Here is a 23,705-nt window from a genome sequence, read left to right as displayed (position 1 = left end):
TTATTATATATATTACATTCCTGCTTTTAGGACCTCAGCACAAAAATCAATCTTCCCCATGGAATGAAAGAAACATAAAACAATCATCAAAATATTGTTAGGAATACTATACCAAGAACTAAAGTAAAATAACTCAAATCCCTAGTTACACTGAGGTATTTCTACATATCTATATACTTTCCATCATGTTTGAATTTCCAGAAGCAGATCATAAAGTTATCAGTGTCATCTTGTGATGATCTAGATAAACTCTTTCAAATGGGAGTGTTGGCTTTTAGGCCAGCAGATTGAGCCTCAACAAAATCCTATCTTGGTGCTCACACAGCTCCTCCAATCACAGTATCCCTTTTTTACCCAAACCCTTCATTCCCTCACTCCTCCACTCTATGTTTATGCTTAATATAATCAGTGTTTTAAGCTTGCTTTTCATTCAACAATGGCAGAGGTCTATAAACTCTTCAAATGAAACGCATTAGCAACCATAAATATTATTTGGTGTTTATACTGCATTGTATTTTTTTAAAACTCTTTGTGTTATTTAAATGAATATTCCATACTTTTGGTTCATGGTTTTGCATGCCATCATGACAGATCCCACAAATTCAACAAAAAGAAGAGTATCAGTTCCAAGGTCTGCTACCAGTATAAGGATAAGACTTGAGTATTCATCAATGTTAGGAAATTTTTAAAGTCCACACACACTCTGGTAATTATGTCTGCTCCAAATGACACTAGCAAACATGTACAGTATTATTGAAGAATATTTGTAGTTATAATTATATTAACTATAATTTATAATAATTTATATTCTAAATCTAATAAATTCCATTTTAACAAAATAACATCTGCAAATTATTCAAACTCATTAAACCCCCAAATGAAAATATAATCAAAGTAAAATAATTATAAGGCATGTTGGCTTTTGCCAAGTAATGTTTCCATTTAGATAGTGAGGTCCCAGTCTCTACAACACAGAGTCTTACATACTCATGTTCATATAGTATTTTTTTTTTTTTTTTGAGACAACGTCTCACTTTGCCACCCAGGATGGAGAGCAGTGATGCAGTCATGGCTCTCTGTAACCTTGACCTGCTGGGGTCCAGTGATCATCCCCCCTCAGCCTCCTCAGAAGCTGGGACTACAGGCACATGCCACCATGTTTGGCTAATGTTTAAAAACAATTTTTGTAGAGATGGGGTCTTGCTATGTTGCCCAAGCTGGTCTCGAACTCCTGGCTTCAAGTGATTCTCTGCCCTCAGCCTCCCAAAGTGTTGTGATTATAAGTGTGTGCCACTGCACTTGGTCATATAGTCTATTTAAAAAAATAAACAACTGTGCAAAAATATTTAATATTTGAACTAATGATACACATAAAATGGTATTTAAAAACATTAAAACATATAATCACTTTCAAAGGCTTAGGGTTTTAAATTTAACAGAAAAGACAATGAAACAATGTTTGATGAAAATGATGCAAGTGTTCATGCACAGATTAATTTTCTCTCAAACAGCAGGATACCTTGGACCCAGTATAATGGACTCTGGTACACCATCATACAATGAAGAAACAATACTTTTAGATAATTATCTTTAGGTGAAGAAATTAAAAATGTCAGAGTAAGAAATATACTGTACATAAACATACACATGAAAAACCTAAAAATCCAGCTGTGACAAGAGACTTACAGCTGAATCAAATGCAATTTGAGAAAAGCTACAAAACACTTGCTTTCTGTAATCTCTACATGTAATTTTAGAAACAGATTTTTGCCCTGGACTGGTATAACTAAAACACCCAAAACTTTTACTAACAGCATTTAGCGTAAAGGTGCTGATTTCCTTGGCATATACATTTTTTGTCTTATTTTCTTTTTCTTTCCCAAATCCACCTATCTGATTAAATATAATGAGTAAATTTTAATTTTTTTTTAACGCTGCTTTCTGAGTGTTCTTAGCTATAAGTCCATCTTGTTCTGGAACCTCTGTTTTGATATCCTGCCCATAATTGTTTTCTCCTTCATATTTTCCTTGATTTGTATTTAATCAGTATCTTAGCTCATGTCTACTGAAATCACATGATCTAGAATAAGTATGTTTTTTGTATCTCTCAACTGACCTCCAGGAGTGATCTGAGCTTGCTGGTGAAGGGAAATACCTCACAGAACCTGGCTTTTACCTTCTCTAGAGCTCTTTTCTTCCCTCCTACAACCACATCTCCTACAACCATATCCTGTACAAATCTACAACCATAAATTTTTGTCTTGTTTCTTGAATTCCTACGGAAGGAATCTGAGGAATTTCTTCTACTGGAAAAACGTCTTTCTGATTTATATGGCTTTTCTGCTTTGCTACTACTTGCCTCGGTTTTATCAGTATTACAAAAATCTCTTGGCTCTTCAGGCCTGTCTCCAAAATAATACAGTATTTCACCAGAAGATGGAGAGAGTATCTATCTTTCTCTTTTACTCATGTTTTTTGATATTGTAATTTATCCTGCTTTTCCAGTAGTTTTTCCACTTCTTGCTTTTGCTTAAGAAAAGATGCTAAAGTATTAGTTGAAACTGGGTTTCACCTTTCCTACTCTATCTATCTGGTTTGAGGATACCCTAAGTGAACGTCTCTTCGAATTTCAAGCAGACTTTGAACAGTTCCTCTTATGTTTCTTATGCTTTTTGTGACTAGAAGAGAATGAGGACGATGCAGAAACAGATTCATCAGCAGAAGAAACAGGAAGAGGAAGTAGTTGATTTTCTTTTCTTCTTTGGCCTTTCTCGCTCCCGCTCTCTCTCTTTTTTTTTTTTTTTTGAGATGGAGCCTCACTCTGTTGCCCAGGCTAGAGTGCACTAGTGCAATCTCGGCTCACTACAACCTCCACCTCCTGGGTCAAGTAATTCTCCTGTCTCAGACTCTCGAGTAGCTGGGACTACAGGTGCACACCACCATGCCCAGCTAATTTTTTGTATTTTCAGTAGAGGCGGGCTTTCACCATGTTGGCCAGGCTGGTCTCAAACTCCTCACCTCAAGTGATCTGCCCGCCTTGGCCTCCCAAAATTCTGGGATTACAGGCGTGAGCCACCGAGCTTTGTCACTTGTTCTCTTTTAAGAGCTTGTGTAACTTTCTTCACGTGTTTCTATTTTCTTTGTTTTCTGCTTTTCTTCCTTTTCAGCCTGTTTTTCTCTGAACTTATTTATGAAGTTTCTGCGAAGCATTTTTTACGTCTTTCAAAGTCTCTTCTAAAGCCCAAGCTTTCTTCCAGTGACTTTCAGCATTTAAAAACTTTTCTTCTTCTAACTACCCTCTTCTTTCTACAAGTGTCTGTGAGTTGGAGAGTTTTGTAATGCAAGCTCAAAATCTTCCGTTGCTTTGGTCAGGCTTCCCTTTGGCGTATTTAATCCTCCATGAACTGCCATTGTTTTGTTTGTTTGTTTCTAGAGCTTTATTGTATTCATTCACAGCATCTACATGGCACCCAATCTTAAACTGTAATCTTCACACATTTTAAAGCCCAAGTTGCATATTGTTTCTTTCTTAATGCAGAAACAAAATTGTCTTAAGAGAAATTATTGCTCTGCAGGCCTTTTATTAAAGATGGTGGATGGTTGCAGCAACACGAACGGAACTGGAGTACATTATCCTAAGTGAAATAACTCAGAAACAGAAAGTCAAATACCGCATGTTCTTCCTTCTAAGTGGGAGCTAAACAATGTGTACACATGTACATATAGAGTAGCATAACAGACATTAGGGACTCAGGAGGGTGGGATGGTGGAAGGAGGGTGAGTAAAAAAAAAGAGAGAGAGAAAAAAATTACCTATTGGGTGCAATGTTCATTATTTGTGTGATGAGTACACTAAAAGCCCAGACTTCACCATTGTGAAATATATCTATGCAACAAAACTGCACTTGTATCCCCTCAACATGTTTTTGGTGGTGGCGTTTTTTTTTTTTTTTGGTGTTGTTTTTTTTAGATGGAGTCTCGCTCTGTCCCCCAGGCTGGAGTGCAGTGGCACACTCTGGGCTCACTGCAACCTCCGCCTCCCAGATTCAAGTGATTCTCCTGCCTCAGCCTCCAGAGTAGCTGGGATTACAGGCATGCACTACCACACCTGGCTAATTTTTGTATTTTTAGTAGAGACGTGGTTTCACCATGTTGGTCAGGCTCGTCTTGAACTCCTGACCTCGTGATCCGCCCACCTCGGCCTCCCAAAGTGCTATGATTACAGGCATAAGCCACCATGCCTGGCCCTAAATATGTTTTTTTTAAGGTGGTGGATTAGATTAGTCTATTCCTACCTTTTCTAGAAAAAAATTACTCCTGGATTAACAAATCCCACTGAACTCTGCATGATATTTTTATTGGCTCCAAAGAATTGTTATTTAGTTCAACACGCCTCCTGTAGCACAAAGGAAGTTCTTCAGGGCTAATTACACCTAATTTAATACCAGATAGGTGTGGTGGAAGAGACGAGGTATCCAGAGACAGTGCAAGCTTTGCATGGCATCTATCAATATCCTTAATTCCAGCTTGAATGATGTCACCAGTTTGATAGTAAGATAAAGAACCCCTATGGTTACTGCGAGAAGACACGTTTCTTAATGGACAAAGACCTGTGATTTCTAAGTGGAATGTATCTCCTATGATGCCACTTCATCAACAAATCAACACCATGAAAAATTAAAATTCCTGTATAAAACTAGTTTTTCCAATCACTAAGTCACCATGCTCAATAGTTTGGAAAAACAGCTCTCTCCAGTCTATACTAGGTATCTCCATAAATAGTTTTAAAGGCGGCATGGCTGCATAATAATCTTCATTGTCTTCATTAATTTCAGAAGTTGCAGTTGTCTCTGCTTTCCAGGGGTGCAAAAAGCAGATCTGCCTTTTTGAAGAAGAATTTTTGCATTTTATCGTTGTCAACTCTCTTCTCTTTTCTGCTCTATAGTTGCTGCTGGGGCAGAGGGCCCAGGCAGCCTTGGCAGCTAATACCAGGACGCTCCACCAGTGCAGACTGTCCTGCTGTTTGCTCTGGAGCAAGGATAGCAACAATGGCCCTGTAGCAAATCAGAGACTGCCACAGAAGGTCTCAGCCAATGGCTAGAGATTGCTGGGCCTGACAGCCAATGGGAAGCTGAGGAGGAAGCCTGGAGACCACTGGAGGCACAGAGCACAGTCACTTAGATGATCTTTCACATTGATTTAGAGGGATAAGTATTGCTATTTTTACTCTGTTATAAAGATTTGTCTTCTCAATCTTAAAATTTCTAATTCAGGAGTTATAAGATAAAAAAAACAAGCATTTTTTAAATGCCAATGTGGCCAAGTATGCTGATTATTATCTAAGTGCTCTATCACATCCATTCTCCAGGTTTCTCTGCCTTGTTCTTTGTCCTGGAGGCTAACCTCTATTAAGTGCATCTGCATAATTTGCCTTAGAATTTCCTGTTTGAAGTTGAGTTAATGAAATGTTCTGGCCAATGTTTGGAGTACGGAAAGAAAAGATGCTAAGGGATCCTTTGAATGAACCATCTTTTTCCTGCTGAGACCTTGGCTGATGTTTGTCCTGGAAGTGGCCTCACTAGGCAGACTCTCAAAATAGGATTCCAGGATTACGGTGCTCACAATATTTACATATTTGAATGCATAGGTAACATCTTGATGCCTCACTAGGCAGACTCTCAAAATAGGATTCCAGGATCAGGGTGCTCATATATTTGAATGCATAGGTAACATCTTTGCTGGGAGGAAATAGTATGCAATGTATCATGCAATGGCATCACGTTACTCAAATTCCTACTGAAGGTGACAAGTGATGAAGTGCAGGGAGAGGATAAAGTGATGCCAGATCAAATAGATGGGGCACTTAGCAGTTATGGCAACAATGTGGTGGATTGTGGGGGTGGTTCTGGCTACTCTGGGGAGTGTATATAAAGAAAAAAGATAACCTTAAAGTCTAGAATACCCAGCTCAAAGCACATCAATGGAAAACTAATAGCTTGAAAATGTCAGAAGCACCTAGGAAACATATTTTGTAGGAAGGAAGGCTTGAGTAACTCTACCAGGTAAAGAATTCTGTGCAGATAATGTGCTGGTGAAGGATAAGAGAATGGATGTTGAAAGTAGGAAGCTATTGTTGTCAGTTTAGGTCTTGTGACCAGCTAGTTTTAAGTTAATTGTTCTTCCCCTTTTCCATCATACATTTTTTAAAGAGAACTAATGGTAGCTAACATTATGATTTAGGTTCCAGTAGGAAGTGTGACAGAACTGACAACACTCAGCAATGACACTGTGGCTGATAAGACTTTATGCTTCTCCTGTGTTGAGGTCAAAAATTTTTATTCAGGCAAAGGTCAAGAACGGATGCTGAGTGGCAGAAGAGGTGAACTGTGCTGGTTATTCTGTTTGCTTCCCCTTACTCATGCCTTGATTCATAGCATGCCCTTTACCCTGGGTATCCCAGGACACTGACCTCTATAAATTCCATTACCAGGGTTCTCTTGCCTTTTTGCTTCCAGTTGGGTTTGACCAAAGGGACGCCACAGCAGGTTATTGGATGGCAGGAGGAGAAAGAGGATGGAGTATTTTCCTGTAACTTCTACCTTTGCTTGGCCACAGTTTTGGCAGTGGCTGCATTGTATGTTCACAGCTTCTATCGAGCAATTTCTCTTCTATGGCTCCAAACTTTTTCCAGGCTCTGGAAACACTATTTCCAATTCTTGCCCCTTTAGTTTTGGGGTGACAATGATTTCTCGCTATTGCTAGTCCCTAAGTGTTACATCGCACGTTTTTGTTTCCTTAACCTTGTCCATAACTCTTTAGATAATATTTTTATTAAGCTCACTCAGTTACAGCCTTTGTGTTTGCCATTTATTTCCTGCTATTCCATTGACTGATACATTATGGAAAGGAGGAGAAATTGGGAGGGACCAGATGAAGGCAACCATTGGCATTGGGATGCAGTTGCAAGTGGTGGAGCAGATGCAGCTAAGAAGGCAGAAAACAGAATTCAGAAAACATGGGCACAGGCTCGGTGCTGTGGCTGATGCCTGTAATCCCAGCACTTTGGGAGACTCAGCAGGAGAATCACCTGAGGCCAGGAGTTCAAGACCAGCCTGAGCAACACACCAAGACCTCGACTCTACAAAAAATTAAAAAATTAGCCTGGTGTGGTGGCACGTGCCTGGAGTCTCAACTACCTGGGAGGCAGAAGCAAGAGGCTGAGCCCAGGAGATCGAGATTGTAGTGGGCTATGATCACACTACTGCACTCCAATCTGGGTGACAGAGAGAGACCCTGTCTCAAAAAATAAAATAAAATAAAAATCTTCTTGAGAAGACAATAGGGTCTCCCGAAAGAGACCTGGGAAATTTCTTAGTACCTTCAGTGATTGATTTAAAAACAATTTGTAAAGTTGGTCATTCTTCCCTCTATTTTGTTACTGTTCATCTGTTTCATTTGAGAGTGATATCTTTTGACTTTTCCTTACACTTTGGAGGTTTTTGGGCCCAGTGTACCCTGCATAATAATGACAATTATGCTTCAAGATATGTTTTCAAGATAGTGTTTACCGACTTTTTGATAAGCTTTTTGTCAGCCTATCTAATGAAGAACCACGAGTTACAGACTTATCAGGAATCAGGTAATCAAGAACAAGTTTATTCCCACTACTTTATTTTCACATATTTATCGTGAGATACTTTTGCTAAATGGGTCTGTAGAAATTTCAGGCTTTGTGTCCCTTTCTGTCTTTAATAAGACATGTTCAATAGATTTAGAGCTCACCCAAATCCAGTATAATCTCACTTAAAAAACAAACAACAACAAACAAAAACAAACAAACAAAAAGAAAAGGTCTTGCTATGTTACTGAGGCTGGAGTGCAGTGGCAAGATCATCGCTCACCACAAACCTTGAACTCCTGGACTTAAGTGATCCTCTTGCCTCAGCCTCCTGAGTAGCTTGAACTACAGGGATTCATCCAGCTAATTTTTTATTTTTTGGTAGAGACAAGGTCTTGCTATGTTGCTCAAGCTGGTGTTGAGCTCCTGGCCTCAAGCAATCCTCCTTCCTTGGCCTCCTAAAGGGCTAGGATTACAAGCATGAACCACTATACTCGGCTCTATAATCTCATCTTGATTCTTATATCTGCAAAAATCTTATTTCCAAATAAGGTCACATTCTAAGGCTCTGGGTGGGCATGAATTTCGCGGGCATGGGAGGGCAGGGTTCTCTATGAACCTGTTACAAGGCCACTGAACTTCATGAGGTGCTAGGTACAGGGTTGCCTTCCTGTCAGGGGAGCTGGTGTGGGCTCAGCAGGTAGTACAGACAGGCTTCCACAAGAAGCAGAGATGCCTTTTCCTTTGTAGGGACATGGATAAAACTGGAAAACATCATTCTCAGTAAACTATCGCAAGGACAAAAAACCAAACACTGCATGTTCTCACTCACAGGTGGGAATTGAACAATGAGAACTCATGGATACAGGAAGGGGAACATCACACTCCGGGGACTGTTGTGGGGTTGGGGGAGGGGGGAGGGACAGCATTAGGAGATATACCTAATGCTAAATGACGAGTTAATGGGTGCAGCACATCAACATGGCACATGGATACATATGTAACAAACCTGCACATTGTGCACATGTACCCTAAAACCTAAAGTATAATAATAAAAAAGAATAAAAAAAAAAAAAAAAGAAGCAGAGATGCCAAAGCAGCCAAGACACTGGGGACTTAAGGAGGCAAGGGCAGCCTGTGTGCAAGAGAAGCAGAAGCAGCAGACGTTGTTTTTAGCTGTGAAAGATTTTCTGAAGTGAAAATTAAACAGAGGTATTCTAAGATTTTGGTGGGGTTTTTTTGTCTGTTTGTTTTGATTTTTTTTCAAAACCTTTGACTTCTTTCCCCTTTTGAAACACTTTGTTTTCTGTTATCTATTGAAGCTCATTCTCCTTGCTTCTCTCACATTGGATCTCAGACTTCTTTCCTGGCATGTTTGCCTACACCAGACTCTAATGGCCGCTGTCCTGAACCCACCTTCCTCTTTTCATGATTATAAATTGTAGCAGATGACACATTATATGAATGTATCATAATTTACTTAGCCAATATCCTACTGAGGGTCATTCATATGTTTTGAATTTGGGGCTATTGCATATCATACTCTGGCGGACAAACATATATGTATACACACACACTGTACAGATCATATATATTGAAAATAAATATATTATTACACATGTAATTATTTTCTTACAGTGAATTCCTAGGAACGTCTACAGACATTCCTGTTTGTCACACCTGAGTTGTGATCTAGTAGGTAGAACCTAGGGAAGCTGCTTAACATTTTGCAATGCACAGAACATCCACTCCCCACTCCGCCCACAATCCCAATGAAGACGTTCAGGCCCAAAATATCAGTAGTGACGAGGCTGACAAATCCTGTCTATATCCCTGCTCTTGACAGGCACTAGGGGAAGCCTAGGAATTTCAGGTCTTTGTTTCTGTACTCTAACGCACATATGGTTTTGCAAATAACCTTTTTTGCTCCATCTCCTGCCACTGCCTATGTCCTAAAACCCATTCCCTGTGTCTTCTGGAATTCATCAATTATCAATAAAATACTCCTTTCTTCAAGATCTTTTCTGAATGGTGTCTTCACCTTCTTGCTCTCATTAAACCTGGCTTCTGGTAACACTCCTAGCCCTGCAACCCTCTTAAGCAGTGGCTGTTTTCTCAGCTACATCCGTTATACCACTGGGAATGGAGTAGTGGCATGTTACTTGCTGTTCTCTGAAGCTTCCAAACCCGTATCACTCTATCCCTAAAAACACACAGCTTTTCATCACACATCATTACATCTTAATATTTACTGTTTCTTTTTGGGGGTAGGCTCTACCTCAACTCAAGTCATTGCCCTTAGTCTATTAAAGATTCTAGTTCCTGGTTCGCTGTAATTCCATGCAATAATATTCTTGTTACAATTATTGGTTATTTTAGCACCTATGCAGATAATCCTTTTCACAACCTGGTGTCTCATTTCCTTGACCTTTTCTCCTCTCTATCTCAGTTACTCACTCTCTGAACTTTGTCATTGCCAATAACAGCGGCTCCTCCATTATCTTCCTTATAAAGATCCCACTGTCCAACCCAACAGTCTCTTTTCAGCATTTTTTTTTCTCCAGTACTTCAGCTCCAACAATCCTTTGGCCCCACTCCACCAGAAAAAAAGCCGCTCATTCTACCAGTTGTCTCCATCTCTTATCTCTCTCAGGTCCATATTTCCTTCTGTGTCTGGCTTAAATTGCATAGTGAGTCATTAATATCTTTCTTCTGCATGTACGCTACACACCCTTGTTCTGCTTAATATTTATCTTCATCTACTCTATGCCAACATCTGAGAAGCTGAACATCGCTGAAGAAAAATCATACTGTTATGATTGGTCTCATCTTTATTTTTTTTTTCTTTTACCAATACCTCCAATGGGCCCCATAAAGCTTTCTAGGAATTTTGCTATACTTTACTAATTTATTCATTCCCCTATACTCCTAGGTCACTGATTCGCAGCTATGGCCTGCCCCATGACTTGTAGCATCGGCTTTACTTGGGAAGAATGTTAGAAATGCAAACTTTTTGCCCCACCCCAGACCTATTAAATCTGGGACTCTGGGTGTGAGGCCTACACATCTTTGCTGTAACAAGCTATATCAGTCCCTTTTCACATTGCTATAAAGAACTACCCGAGACTGCACAATTTATGAAGAAAAGAGGTTTAATTGACTCACAGTTCTGCAGGCTGTACAGAGGCATGGCTTGGCAGGCCTCGGGAAACTTACACTCATGGCAGAAGGTGAAGGGGAAGCCAGCATATCTTACATGGTGGGAGCAGGAGGAAGAAAGAGCGAAGGTGCAGGTGCTACACACTTTTAAACAACCAGATCTCATGCGAATTCAGTCATGAGAGGGCACTAGAGGGATGGCACTAAACCATTAGAAACCACCCCCGTGATCCAATCACCTCCCTTGAACATTGAGAATTACAATTCAACGTGAGATTTGGATGGGGACACAGAGCCAAACCATATCACAAGCCCTCCTGGTGATTCTGATGCACACTCAGGCTGGAGAACCCAAGTGCTAGCTCCTACCAGAGAGTTAAATCTGACTCATCACTGGTTTTGCTTGTTTTAATTTTTTAAGTAGTTGAATTGAGACATAACTCATATACCATAGAATTTACCTATTTAAAGTGTACAATTCAATGGCTTCTAGTATATTCACAGACTTGTGTAAACATTACCAAAACCAATTTTAGAACATTTTCATTACCAAAAAAAAAAAGAGAAATCCCATGCCCTTGAGCTGTTATCTCTCAATCCCCTCATCTTTCCCATCTTTAGGTCTAAAGTTGATTTTGAATTAATTTTTATGTACAGTGTGGAGTAGGGGCCCAAGTTCATTCTTTGCTTGTGCTATTCAATTGTTGCTGCCTGTTTTCATAAACAATGTTTTACTGAAACTTAGCCACACCCATTCATTTACATATTATCTATAGATGCTTTAATACTACAACTACAGAGTGTGTAGTTGAGACAGAGACTGTATGGCTTAGGAAGCCCAAAATGTTTGTTAGCTAGTCTTCTGCAGAAAAATCTTGCTGACACCTGTCCTAAAGGATGACTTTGTATTTTCTTGTTTCCTCAAACCTCCAATACTTTCTTTGCACCTAACTCTCAGCTGAAGGCTCTGCTGGTGACTTTGTGAAATTTAAAATGATTATTAAATAGAAGAGCATTTCCACACGTTCCCATCACTAGATGTATCAACTCTGTTACATCTGAGCTCATATTCTTTACCTTCTTCCTTGCTTCTACTTAAGACCAACCCTCCACTTGCATAGGAGGTTGCATACCATTAATTTTTCACTCTCTTGAATCATTCCCATCAGCATACAGACATGCTATAATATTAATCATCATTAAGAATAACTTTTCCTGATCTCACTTTTCTTCCTGCAGTAACCACTATGTTTATCCCCCTTTACTATAATACTCCGTGGAAGGGATGTCTCTATTTACTGTGTAATTCTCTTTATATCTCTTTTTAAAACTTATGTAAGTTTTATTTCCATGCCTGTTGATTGAAACTACTCAACTCCACACCTCAAAGCAATAAAAGCCATCTATGACAAACCCAAACCAATCATATTGAATGGGCAAAAGCTGGAAGCATTCCCCTTGAAAACCAGCACAAGACTGATGCCCTCTCTCACTACTCCTATTCGACATAGTATTGAGAGTCCTGGCCAGAGAAATGTGGCAAGAGAGAGAGATAAAGGGCATCCAAATAGGAAGAAAGAAAGTCAAAACATCCCTCTTTGCAGATAACATGATTCTACATCTAGAAAACCCAATAGTCTTGGCCCAAAATCTCCTTAAGCTGATAAACAACTTCAGTGAAGTTTCAGGGTACAAAATAAACATACAAAAATTACTAGCATTCCTACACTCCAACCACAGTCAAGCTGAGAGCCAAATCAGGAATACAATCCCATTCACAATTGCCACACACAAAAAATAAAATCCTAGGAATACAGCTAACCATGAAGGTGAAAGATCTCTACAATCAGAATTACAAAATTCTGCTCAAAGAAATCAGAGATGACACGAACAAATGGAAAAACATTTCATGCTCTTGGATAGGAAGATCAATATTGTTAAAGTGGTCATACTGCTTGATATGGTTTGGCTCTATGTCCCTACTCAAATCTCATCTCCGATTGTAATCCCCATAATCCTCACATGTCAAGAGAGAAAACCGGTGGGAGGTGATTGGACCATGGGGGCAATTTCCCCCGTGCTGTTCTCATGAGAGTGAGTGAATTCTCATGAGATCTGATGATTGTATAAGTGGCAGTTTCCCCTTCTCTCACCTGCTGCCATGTAAGACATGCCTGCTTCCCCTTGTGCCATGATTGTAAGTTTCCTATCACCTCCCCAGCCATGCAGAACTGTGAGTCAATTAAACCTCTTTCCTTTATAAATCACCCAGTCTCAGGCAGTTATTTATAGCAGTGTGAGAATGGACTAATACACCCCCAAAGCAATTTATAGATTCAATGCTATTCCTACCCAACTGCCAATGACATTTTTGACAGAACTAGGAAAAACGATTTTAAAATTCGTATGTAACCAAATAAGAGCCTGAATAGCCAAGGCAATCCTAAGAAAAAGAACAAAACTGGAGGCATCACACTACCTGACTTCAAACTATACTACAGGGCTACAGTAACCAAAACAACATGGTATTGGTACAAAAACAGACTCATAGACCAATAAAACAGAATAGACAGTCCAGAAATAAGGCCACACACCTACAACCATCTGATATTTGACAACGCTGACAAAAAGCAATGGGGAAAGGATTTCCTAGTTAATAAATGGTGCTGGGATAACTAACTAGCCCAATGTAGAAGATTGAAACTGGACCCCTTCCTTATACCACATACAAAAATCAACTCAAGATGGATTAAAGACTTAAATGTAAAACCAAAAACTAGAAAAACTCTGGAAGACAACCTAGGCAATACCATTCTAGACATAGGAACTGGCAAAGATTTTATGATGGAGACATCAAAAGCAATTGCAACAAAAGCAAAAATTAACAAATGGGATTTAATTAAACTAAAGAGATTCTGCACAGCAAAAGAAACTATCAACAGTGTAAACAGACAACTACAGAATGTGAGAAAATTTTTGCAAACCATGCATCTGACAAAGTTCTAATATCCAGTATCTGTAAGGAACTTAAGCAAATTTACAAGAAAAAAAAAACCCATTTAAAACTTGGCAAGCCATCAATAACAGACTGGATAAAGAACATATGGTACATATACACCGTGGTATACTATGCAGCCATAAAATCAATGAGATCATGTCCTTTGCAGAGACATGGATGGAGCTGGAGGCCATTATCCTTAGCAAACTAACACAGGATCAGAATACCAAATATGGCATGTTCTCACTTATAAGTGGAAGCTAAATGATGAGAACACATGAACAGATAGGGGGAATAAGACACACTGTGGTCTTTTGGAGGGTTGAGGGTAGGAGGAAAAAGAGGATCAGGAAAAATAACTAATGGGTAGTAGATTAATACCTACATGATGAAATAATATTACAACAAACCTCCATTACACAATTTACCTATGTAACAAAGCTGCACTTGTACCCCTGAACTTAGAAGTTAAAAAAAAAATGGACAAAGGTCATAGGCAGCCACTTTTCAAAAGAAGACATATGTGCAGCCAACAAGCATATGAAAAAAAGCTCAACATCACTGATCATTAGAGAAATGCAAATCAAATTTTATTTCTTCGTTAGATTTCCAGGAAACTACATTTTCCTGAAAATGTGGTTCTAAAGCCTCTTAAAATAAACTTCTACTCTTGCTCTGAAACTTGCTTCCGTCTCTTTTTATTCCTGATGCCTCTCAGTTGAATTATTTCTTCTGAGAAGGCAAGAACTGAGGTTGCTGCAGACCTATAAGGATTAGCCACTGGTAACTTGGATATTATTTACTGGTTAACATAATGAGAATCTCAAACCTGAGTTGTTTCTCCCACCCTGCCCTTCAAATGTCTTCGCCATTTTAGTTAAAGGCAACTTATTGCTTCTAAATCGTTGAGGCCTAAAATCTTAGTGTTACTATTGACTCCTCTTTCTTTCAAATTCCACATCTGAAAGTTGGCTGGGAAAGTTTTAAGGAGAAAATGTTTTTTTTTGTTTTTTTTTGTTTTTTTAATTTTCTGTCTGGAGGGCAAAGGCCTAGCTGCAGGCATTCTGGAAGCAAAGAAAGGAAGGAGTTTAAGGTTCCCTATGCAGTAAGTAAACTGGCTCAATCCTCCTATTGTCAGCCCCTCATCCTCCACTCACTGTATTTTTATCCACCTTCCCTCATTTTGTTCCTTTTTCATTTCTCTGTTTTCTCCAGGTCCAAATCTACTTCTCCCCATAACTGCACAGATCCCTCAGACCCCCACTGTGTGTAGGGCAGCTAGTTGATCCTGGTGGATTTCAAAGACACAGAACTCAAGTCTCTGACTTTTAGAAATAAAAACATTAGGGCTGGGAGTGGTGGCTCAGGCCTGTAATCCCAGTACTTTGGGAGGCTGAGGCAGGTGGATCACCTGAGGTCAGGAGTTTGAGACCAGCCTGGCCAACATGACAGAAACCCCTGTCTCTACTGAAAATACAAAAACCTAGCCAGACGTGGTGGCGGGCACCTGTAATCCCAGCTGCTCGGGAGGCCGAGGAAGGCGAATCATTTGAACCTGGGAGGCAGAGGTTGTAGTGAGCCGAGATCATGCCATTGCTCTACAGTCTGGGCAACAAAGCGAAACTCCATCTCAAAAAAAAAAAAAAAAAAAAAAAGAAGTAAAAATATTAGTGATTAGTGTGGTGTTTGTCTTGACACATCTTTGGCATATTAGGCATTCAGTTTCTTAGGATAGAAGGAGTATTTATCTTAACTATGTTCACAGAACAATTAACAAACATTTTGGAATTAACCTGTGTATATAGGTGCAGACAACACTCTGTTTATTAAATTCTTGCCTTTTGTGTATGTGTGTGTGTGTGGCTTACTGTTGTTTTGTTTTAGAATCTTGGGGTTGTTCAATAATAGTAAATAAGACAAAAACGTCTGTTTCTATCATGGGCAATGTCAACAGTTTACCATCCAATGAGAGCATCCTCCTCTGCTTTTCTTTTTCTGTCCTTTTTATATTCTATTATGTTTGTTTCTGAGGAGCTACACAGATGGCAGTTATCATGAGAGTCAGTTGAATGTCGGGGATCCTTTCTCCATTTTACTTTACATTTTTTTGCTGTGGTCTTGCCTATACTTCAATTGTTTTTCCTAGCTGCTACTTCTTACATGGCTGTATATATATATATAGATATGTGTGTGTGTGTGAGTGTGTGTGTGTGTATATGTGTGTATATGTATATATATATATATATTTATGTTCCCCCTATCTGTTCATGTGCTCTCATCATTTAGCTTCCACTTATAAGTGAGAACATGCCGTATATACATATATATATATATATATATATATATATATTCTTTTTATTTTCTTCTCCTCTCAATAGTGAAATAACTACTGTAAAAGGTTGCTTTCATTCAGTTGATCCAGACTGAGACTGGAAGGAAAAATCCTGACTCGTCTTTTATTTCCTGAGAAAAGGAAAATAGTTCAGAGCAGTCTGAGGAATGTGAGCTGTGCAAAATTTATCAGGCCCAGAGAGTCATGAGTATAGTGGTGGTGGAGGAGGACAATTATTTAAAGCAATTTTGTTCCTAACTAGCTGCCTTATCCATTATCTCCATGTTTCTGGGATTTGTTATACAAAGAACAATGTATGGCCAAACAATAGCAATAATGTAAATTATTGGTAAAGAACTTAGGAACTGCCTTTTCCTTTCCTTTAAAAATTTACTTGTACCTGCTGCTAATGGGAGTGTATATTCAGGGCAAGTTGAATATATGCCCTCTGGTTCTAATCCTCAAACTTCAACCAAATAAACTCTTCACTTATTAAGTTTGCCTCCGTTTTTTCCTTTAGGTCGACACTCCTAAACCTGTTCTGTTAGCTGTCTCCAGCTCAACCCCCAGAAAGATTACTTGTATGTTTTATTTGTGCTTTAATTTTTTCCCATCTTCTTCCCCAATTTTTTCTTAGTTCTTTGAAGCATCTTTTCTTTTGAGACTTTCGCTCAAAAGAGGATGGGGAAGGGAACTGGATTTTCTTCCTGGATTTGCATACATTAGATCCATTATGTCAGTGAGATATATCCTGAAATTTGCATTCCCCAAATTTGCTTACATTATTATAAAATATAACTGTCATGCATTCATTACAGTGAAGTGTAACTGAAAATTCAAAAGTCCTGATAGACTTGTGGTAACAGTTACTAAGCGGCCAGTTACGAGCAGCAAATCTGCTGAGTGAGGTGTACCACACCTGTAACTCTCAAAAGGAGCCACAGACTCTTGGGAAGTTTTTTTAAAACATTAGAAGCCGATAAAAGTTGGCCCTAAAATGTCAAGAAGCTTGGAATTTTCTTGAAATTTTTTCAAGAAGGATTCCCTAAATATGACTAATGACTAATGGCAGAGGAGGTAAACTAGGAATTCATTTTCTTTCCTTCTTTCATCTAAGGGTGGTGGTCGTGGGGAAGAACAGTCCCGGTTGCAGGAAGTGAGATTTAGATTTACCTGTGGGTGGTTCCTGCTCTTGTTTTACCTGAATTGATTTTTAAATTCTTTGCAGGTAAAAAAGGTGTATGTCATTTACAAGATAATATGGGAGTTAGGCAACAATAGTAATTGTCATTTAAAAACTTTTCTTTCCTAAATTACTTCTTATTTTGAATTTGCAATTTCTGCCTATGAGAAAGTTCTATTTACATTAAGTAGAATAATTTATTAGGGTGGACATATCATAGATGATATTGTAAAAATTGCTGTTCATTTAAGAAATACAATTAGTCTTGACTTGATGTCATCCATAGGTTCTTGGAAACTATGACTTTAAGCAAAATGACATATATATGTATGTAACAAAACCATTTTTTCTCATCAATGTTATAACAAAACTATATTGAATAAAATTATGTTATTCAATGACCTGCTGCATGTTGTTTTGCTTAAAGTCACAGTTTCCAAGAACCTGTTGATGATGTTAAGTGAGGACTTTACTGTATAAAATTTTGAGAAATAAATGGAACACATTTAGGAGCATGCTGGATTTCTTCCTCCTTCTCCTCTCAAATACCTACTTGTTTTATGTTTATAGAAAAACTTACTTAAAAGTGAGACTGGGTTCTGAATGCAATGAAAGGTGAGGGGATGATAAAACAGGACAAACTAGTAAGCTTTAACATTAGCTCACATATATTAAGAACATGGCTCATTTAACCTTGACAACCCTATGATGTTCTCCACTGTCCCGATGGGAGAAAGCGAGACTTAAAGAGACAAAGTGACTTGCTAGTGAGAGGCAAAGAAGGGATTAAATCTAGGTCCCATTCACTCCGGTGCTCAAGTGCCAAACCTCTACCTTTCAGGACCTCACAGGAAGAACCAGACGAAAGTAGAGAATGACTGGGGAAGAGAGAAAGCCAAAGTAGGTGGGAGAAAGAGAGGCAGCCTGAGTAGCTAGAATCAACTTTCCAATTTCAGGAGCATGGACTCAGCACCCAGTGTGGATGGAAGAGGTCTCCCTTATTAAAAACGTTTGAGGAGTTGACTGCAGGAGCTGACCTGAGGGGTATCCAAGGTTTGTTTTTGTCTCTCATCTGTTATCCCTTTTCATTATAAAGAAATTTCTGAGATCTGTCACACTCATTACAACAAATGTCACTACACTCAACAATGTTCAAAATTCCTCATTTCAAGAACCAGTATTTCTCATGTGCATATTTTGCAAAATTCCTAAAGTAAAGCAAGAGAGAAGCACACTGAGCCACAGGTCCTCGTTGGAGTCATGATGGTCCAGGGCCCTTTCCCAGCTTTTCCTATTTAGGAATTAAATGTCAGCAGTTTTTCCATGAGTGTTCAACCATTTGCAGTGAGATTCACAGTGAGCAGTCATACGATTCATTCATTTCAACAAGTAGTTGCTGAAAACATTTTGTGTTGAATATTCTCCTTTGAACCCTCTAGAATTTCTGTCCCTTTCTGCACGTGCTCTGCCCCCAGAATGGGAGATGACCTTTTTGGACTTCACTAACAATCTGGCTCTATTTATGTTCAATTAGTAGAAGCCACCAGCAGGAGATGAAGGGGCAGGAGGAGAGTGAAGTAAGATTATTCCTTCCCTATGGAAGAACAGGGGTCTGCAAACTATAGCCCAGCGGCCCTATCTGCCCTGCAGCCTACTTTTGTAAATTAAGTTTTATCAAAACACAGCCACGCACATCCATTTAAATATGGCTTATAGCTGCCTTTTACACTCCAGCCAGCAGAGTTGAGTAGTCATGACATGACAGAGATGGTATGATCTGTGAAGCCTAAAATATTTATTTTCTGGCCCTTTACAGAATAAAGTTTGTTGACCCCTGCCTTAGGTAGGTTCCTCTTCAGGTAGGATTGATCTTTTCTTGTTTGTTTTTGAGATGGAGTTTCGCTCTTGTTTCCCAGGCTGGAGTGCAATGGTGTGATCTCGGCTCACCGCAACCTCCGCCTCCCAGGTTCAAGTGATTCTCCTGCCTCAGCCTCCCAAGTAGCTGGGATTACAGGCACATGCCACTGCGCCTGGCTAATTTTTGTATTTTTAGTAGAGACAGGGTTTCACCATGTTGGCCCTGCTGGTCTCGAACTCCTGACCTCAGGTGATCTGCCCACCTTGGCATCCCAAAGTGCTGGGATTACAGGCATGAGCCACTGTGCCCGGCCGGCAGGATTAATCTTTAGGCAGTTTTATTCCTGCCAGAAACTACTACTGTTGGTTGAATGGCACTCTCTACAGCTAGAGCTACAGCTACAGCTACAGTACAGGTATAACTATTCCTAAGTTCTGGTAACTATTTCTTTTCCTGGCCCTGTTTAGGCTTACGAGTGATTGTCAGTGTTGCTAGTCCCAGGGACTACATGACACATATACTGCCACTTTCCTCTATCCCTGCATACACTCAGTCCTTTTGTGTCTCCTAATTTAGCCAGTTGGATTGTGCCACCTATTTCCTGCTAAGACCCCGACTGACTTATTACACGCATAGCATCGTACTAGAAGCAATGAAAAAAAAAAAAATAGAAAAGAAAAGAGGAAGTCCACGTACATATTCTTATTTTATGGTGGTGATGACAGGTGAGCTGAGCAATGTGGATAAGGTAAGTATGAATAACTATGATAAAAGGAAGACTGTGATAAGTACAATAAGAGAGGCCAATACACAAGGGAGAAGGGGAACAATCACATCTGGTTGAAATATGCAGGGAAGTTTTCATTATTTAAGTGGCATTTGAGCTGAACCCCAAAGGGCTGATTAGTTTTAGAATGGTGAATATTTTTGTAAATTAGAATTACAGATAAATGTACAACATGAGGTATTTGGAGGAAAATAAATAATGATTTCCAGTTTCTTCAGTGAGACACTTGACAGAGCACTTTGGCCATTATCTCATTTTGTTCTCATGACTCCATGAAGTAGTTGCTATTATTAACCCATTAACAGATAAAGGAGCACAGGCTTCTTTTGAAAACTGAGTAACTTGCCCATGATTTACAACTCGGAGGAGAAGAGTAAGGATTCTTACATTCTTACCCAGATGCTTAATCCTTAGGAAGATAGCAAGGCATAAATTGTGTTTCAGTGGTGGTTTCAGGCTAGTTCTGCTGCAGAAATAAAGCTAAGGTCATTGATTTTGGCCACATCTGAAGCAACTAACATTATGTGAAGAACTTTGGGCTAATGTTCCACAAGTACTGGGTAGCCTCTGAGGCTTTCTGCTTAGGCCAATGAGACAATTGGAGTTGTATGCTTAAAAAAATATGGTCTACGTTACACATATAAAAAGGGGTTTGAAGCAGGGTGATAGTAGTGGGGTTTTTAAAGGACAGCATCAACACCAAGGGTAAGGCCAAGGGGCCAGAGGAAGAACTGAAGTGACCGTGACTTTTTAAGTCTGGATAGGTGGTGAGTAGGAAGGCAGTGATATTAATAACAGAGCTGGTGAACACAAAAGGGAAGGCTTTTTTTTATTTTACTTTTTGAGACAGGGTCTTACTCTGTCATCCAGACTAGAGTGCAGTGGCATGATCACGGCTCACTGCAGCCTCAACATCCCCCGGCTCAAGTGATCCTTCCACCTCAGCCTCCTGAGTAGTTGGGACCACAGGGATGTGGCTTTTTAAAATTTTATTTATTTTTTGTTATTTTTTAGTAGACACAGGTCTTGCTACTTTGCCCAGATTAGTCTTAAACTCCTGGGCTCAAGTGATTCTCCAGCCTCAGTCTCCCAAAGTGCTGAGATTACAGGTGTGAACCATTACACAGCCTTTGGAAGACTTTCCAAGAATGACAAGGGATCCGATTTTGGAAACGTGAAGCTAAAGATACAGAAGAAAATTCCAATTCTACTTACAGATAAAATTCTAATTTGGGGTTGGGCACAGTGGCTAACACCTGTAATCCCAGTGCTTTGGGAGGACGAGGTGGGAGGATAGCTTGAGGCTAGGAGTTCCAGACCAGTGGCCTGGTCAACACGGCGAGACCCCATCTCTACCATAAATAAATAAATAAATAAATAAATAAATAAATAAATAATTTTCTTTGCAATTGGAGATATGAGTGGAGTCTCAAGAACGTTCTGGCTATAGATTGTTGACATAAGAGTTCAGTAGCTAAATACATCTATGGCAGGTATAAGAAGAGTAAGTGGTGGAGAGAGTTGTAAAAACAGGAGGGAAGATTAACTTCTGACCATTGACTCCTTGGGGGATCACAGCTGGGCTTCAGATGATTCTTCAGTTCTTAGTGCTGGGGCTAGTGTCTATGAAATACGTTTTCCCCCTCCCTCCAGGCCTCCTACGTAGTTAGGACTTTTCAGTAACATTGGACATTGCCATATGCACATGAACACACTCAGATTTAATTTCTCAGATTCTCCGCTTGCTGGCTTCTAAAACCGTTGTAAGAACTGTTATCTGGCTTCATAGGGTTGTGACAAGGCGGTGAAATGCTTTGAAAAGTGCCTATAGCTAAACAAACGTGAGGTACCGGCGTTCGCAACTTTTCCCCAGGAGATGTGCACCTCTATTTAGCGCGTAATGCCCAGACTATTTTCGTTGCTCTCCGTCCCCGCCCGCCTTCTGCCACGGACAGTTACAAACCTGGTCGATAATTATCTTGGGAGAACTCGACGTCCCAGCTAAGAACGCAGGTCAGAGATCGGAGAGACAGAAGGATCTTGGGGAGGAGCAGGGGCCGGGCATGACGTAGCAACTGGCAGCGCCTCCGACTGGCGGAGGAGAAGGTTGTTCCCTCAGGGCGTCTGCTGATTGGCTACGGGAGGCAGAGGCGTGACGCCCTCAGAAGTTGAGCAAACACCTCCTACTTCCCGGCGTTCCATCCCAATTTGTGCTAGGAATTCGGAGCCTCCCCAGCAGCGACTCAGAAGAACCGAGGCGGCGGGGGACAACTCGGCGCCCCAGAGCGGACGAGGTGAGGAGAGGAGAGGTCCCCGCGGAGAGCTGAGCAGACGCACGGGTGGGCTCAGCCTGTGAGATGCGCTGGAGATAGCGGGCGGGGCTCGGGCTGTAGCTGGGAGGGGCCCGCGAGCCTGGCCTTCGGGTCCCGGCGCCGCAAGGCGACGCGGGCCGGGCCGAGAGAGGGAGAAGGCGGCGAGCATTCGGGCCTCCCTGCGAGGAATGGAGGGAGAGCGGAAACGCAGAGCGTTTCACTGCGAGGAAGGGAGGGAGAGCGGTCAGCGCAGCTCCAGCATTTCTAAGTAGGAAGGCGAGGGATTGCAATTCGGATTTCTTTTCTTTCTTTTTTGGCGGATAGTGGTGGTGCTGTGGCTGGGAAATAAAGAACTGATGAAGCTGCGGAAACAACGCCTTGTTAATTTGTGGACCGCGTGTTTAGAGGGGACGGCTGGCTGAGGGGGCGGTGGATGGAGATTTCGGGGTGGTTCTTTCCCCCTTCCCTCCCCACGCCCAGCGTAGCCAAACTCATCACAAACTTCTCTCCTTGTCCATCTTGGGCTGCCCACTCTCCGAGACACAGACCCATTCTACAGCAAGGATCGGAGATGAGTGGAAGTTGGGCGCCTTGAAAGTCTGGGTTTCCTGAACTTTTGAGCCCCTGCGGGGCTATGCGGGCCATTGTCAGCGCTCGCGCGGGAGGGGGCGCGGGGAGAAGTAGTTTACCCACCCTCCTCGATTGAATGGGGCTGAATGTCTGTCTATCCTGACAGCTTCAGAAGAAGAAATGTGTTTTCAGACATTGATTTCAGGGGAATGGGGGTGGGGGGAGCGGAAGAGAGAGAGAAAGAGCGCTCGCGCGCGAGAGAGAATGAATTAGTTTAGTAACTTGAACAAGGATTAACATTTTTTGATGTTGTGGATCATCAGTGGGGAAGGTGCAGCTGTGAGATGTAGTTATACACAGGACGGAATGGTCCTTGACTGAAGCTGCGGCTTTCCAATACTATATTAAAAAAAATCCCAAAACACTGATGGCACTTTGGTGTTTCTGGCTTTGTCTATTTTGTCCCTTGCACTCCCCTCTTCTTTTTTTCCCATGAAGATGAGTGAATCTAGGGCTACATGACTTAACTGTGTAACCTGGTGGCCATTCTGCAAAACGAGTTAGGTGGACAAAAATTGAAGCCAATTTACCAGAATCATTTTCCACTCTTCAGGTAATCATATTTGTTATCAGTTTCACTTGTTATTGATGATGGCGTGATCAGAATTTTGGTTTATTTGTCATTGAATTTTTTTTCTCACTAGTCCTTTAACAGACCTTGGTCCGGAATTTTGGAAATGATCTTTGGTGTGTAAGAAGCCACCATTTAACAAAACATTTTCATTTTTTTCATATATTCTTTTATTAATTTTCTCATAGATATAACATTACAAACAGTGGTAAGTTTTCTTGGGAAGGCTAAAAAAGATTCTATGCAATCCATGAAATC

At 40.4% G+C, this 23,705-nt stretch overlaps 1 protein-coding gene and 1 pseudogene across 2 annotated transcripts in view; one reads left to right on the top strand and one right to left on the bottom strand.

The window, feature by feature from the left end:
• Positions 1-582: 582 nt before the first annotated feature.
• Positions 583-22,891, bottom strand: LOC100580692 (annotated as a pseudogene).
• The window catches only part of AASS (aminoadipate-semialdehyde synthase), a 68,876-nt gene continuing 67,275 nt past the window's right edge, over positions 22,105-23,705 (top strand). Inside the window, exon 1 of one of the 2 annotated variants that reach the window (XM_012512117.2) lies at positions 22,105-22,228. The gene's annotated coding sequence lies outside the window, so the exon portion shown is untranslated. The remainder of the gene's footprint in view (positions 22,229-23,705) is intronic. The other variant, XM_003261256.3, reaches the window with a different exon arrangement.

This window comes from Nomascus leucogenys, chromosome 13, assembly GCF_006542625.1.
Source record: "Nomascus leucogenys isolate Asia chromosome 13, Asia_NLE_v1, whole genome shotgun sequence".
In the NCBI taxonomy this organism is placed as follows: Eukaryota; Metazoa; Chordata; class Mammalia; order Primates; family Hylobatidae; genus Nomascus; species Nomascus leucogenys.
Note: the sequence above shows the minus strand (reverse complement) of the source record. Positions and strands in the feature narration are given on the sequence as shown.